Source organism: Prorops nasuta, unplaced genomic scaffold (genome assembly GCF_024137725.1).
Source record: "Prorops nasuta isolate Cenicafe-Biocafe unplaced genomic scaffold, Cenicafe_Pnas_1.2 PNAS00001, whole genome shotgun sequence".
Taxonomy (NCBI): Eukaryota; Metazoa; Arthropoda; class Insecta; order Hymenoptera; family Bethylidae; genus Prorops; species Prorops nasuta.
The window spans coordinates 11,105,115-11,107,694 of NW_027116798.1; the positions used below are offsets into that span (position 1 = coordinate 11,105,115).

Sequence of the window (2,580 nt, forward strand, 5' to 3'; positions counted from 1 at the left end):
TCATTATCCTAAATTACCTTTTCCCTCTAAATTATCCAGGATTGAAATAAACTCTTACAAATATAAACTAGGAAATACACCAATTTATACAATGGAAGCCACTCTTTTGTGGATATACTGCTTTCAGTTTCGCAAAGTTATTCACTGTAAATTCTATTGCATGGAAAATATTAATATGATGACTTCTTTTCATTGTTTCATTTCTAGATGACGTTATCATTAAAATTATGATTTAATTGACTTACATATTTCAAAGGGTTTATGCCCAAAATCACCTGCAAGCCTTTCGCTATTAAAAATTGGCTTCCAAATTAATTTTTTAATTTCTCCACCTTTTCCTTAGGTTTAACTCTCAACATTAACTTTGCATTATGGCTCTTTCTATGGTAAACTGGAATCATTTCTGACTTCTTGTATTAAATATTACAGCTTAACCCTGCACAATGACACAATAAACATGTTATTGTAAATCAATCTGAAATAAAATCTCACTAAGTACCAAAAGATATATTACATATTATATTATAAAAATCAATGTTATTCTTATAAAAAATTAAATTTGAATAATTTTTTTGGTAATAATAATAATTTCTTTCTATTCTGATTGGGGAAGCGTAGGTAAATATATGGTTTTAATACTTTTTTATATTATAATTGAATATTAAATAACGATTAGAAAATATTTATCTGCTTTTCTTTAATCGTAGTAATAAGAAAGATTTATTGTCTCATGGAAAATTGTTTCTATATATGATATAACCTATCGGACAGTTGAAATCCATATGAGTTTAAAGAAAAGAAAAATTTAAACATGAATTTTGTTATTGATTTCCATACCTGGATGTTTAGCATATGTTTAAACCTCATCCTTCTCTGTTTCATTTACAACCTTTGTTAATCTGCATTCTCCAATGACAGGGTATTTCCAAGAATTGTTATAGCATTTGGCACTGGTTGGCATCAAACTGCAAACTATGAAATAATGCCTATATATAACTTTGTTTTAATTAAACAAATTCTTTTTACAATGTACTTACTTTACATGAAAATGTTTATGTTTATAGCTATTGAGACACTACCGTGTGTCTTAATTATGAGTGAATGTAACAAGATTATCCTTATCTGTTTTATCTGCAATAACCTGCATTTTTGAATAACAGGGTATTTCAATAACCTTTGAAGTACATCTGGAAAGAGAGACTCAACAAAGTAATTGTTATATTTTAATACATGCTTGAGCTGAATTAAAAAATAAATAAATAAACAATTAATTTTTAATTACATACATTTTAAGCGGTTGAATGAGTTACACATACTTTACCATGTGATAATGAACAATTGGCTTATCTTTTTCTTTCGCTAGTAAATTGACATATCATTGAGTCATCAACAGTTAATCACATTTCAAACTACTGTTTCCATTGCTCAACCAGTACTCCGTAGTTGCATTAAACCAAAGCTCTGTTTTCCAGCAACACATGGCAGCACTATCTTCATTATCTATTTTATTATAAAAAGTAGTAATATCCACTGGAACTGTAACTGATTCCTCTTTAACTATGGTAGTACTTTTTGGTGCTTGCATTTTTCCAAGAATTGTTATAGCATTTGGCACTGGTCTGGTATCAAATTGCAAACTATGAAAGGATACCTTGTATATAACTTTGCTTTAATTAAACTAATTTTTTTCACAATGTACTTACTTTTCTTAAAAACGTTTATGTTAATTGTTGTTGAAACACTACCATGTGTGTTGGTTATGAGTGAACGTAACAACCTCATCCTTCTGTTTCATTTACAATTTTCGTTAATCTACATTCTTCAATAACAGGGTATTTCCAAGAATTGTTAGAGCATTTGACACTGGTATGACTTCAAATCAGAGGTGCATACAAGGAAAATATTTTATTTATAACCTGAAATAAAATCCCACAAAGTACCACAAAATATTAAATTTTAATATATTTTACAATGTTGTGTTACTTATCTGATTCTCCATCAGACTCCTTCATGTATTTATTCCTTTAGTTTGTTTAATTATCTACACTTTGAATTATATCATACTATTTTTATCCCAACAGAGTAATTTTGATTTTGACAGTTCTATCGAAATCGATCGAAATTTAGGGTTATGCCGGTATTGAATATAGCAGGTGAATATAGCAGCCAACTTCAGCCCGAGACATACAGAAGCGGTCAACTTCAGCCCGAGACATACAGATCAGCCCGAGACATACAGAAAGGAAGGAGAAGAATTTCAACTTCGGCATATATATAGCTAACAGAGTATGAGATCTCTGGATTGCGTGAACCGATTTTAATGTTTATGGGCTTAAATAAAAGCTCGTTAAAAACCATTTTAAGAAAAGCTTTGCTTAAATCATGATAGTGGATTATTCACAAAGAAAAATCGGTTTGAAAATTAGGACAGCCAAACTTGCTGTATAAGAGAGTAGTGCCTCGACGGCCGTATATACATGTCATTATCTACTTTTTTCTGTACGTGCCGTCGAGACACTACCGTGTCTCTTGATCTATCATAAAGATCAATTTTCTCCTGCTGCTAAAGAGCACAATCAT

At 30.1% G+C, this 2,580-nt stretch overlaps 1 long non-coding RNA gene across 2 annotated transcripts; it reads right to left on the reverse strand.

Moving 5' to 3' along the window:
- Window positions 1–272: 272 nt before the first annotated feature.
- Window positions 273–1,607, reverse strand: LOC136776794 (uncharacterized). Of its 2 annotated transcripts, XR_010823160.1 has the most exons (4): window positions 1,287–1,607; window positions 1,038–1,187; window positions 838–972; window positions 273–475 (listed from the first exon to the last, which is right to left on the reverse strand). It is a non-coding gene; the product is annotated as an uncharacterized lncRNA (long non-coding RNA). The 2 variants fall into 2 exon arrangements; XR_010823153.1 differs by having other exon boundaries at window positions 1,038–1,607.
- Window positions 1,608–2,580: the final 973 nt, after the last annotated feature.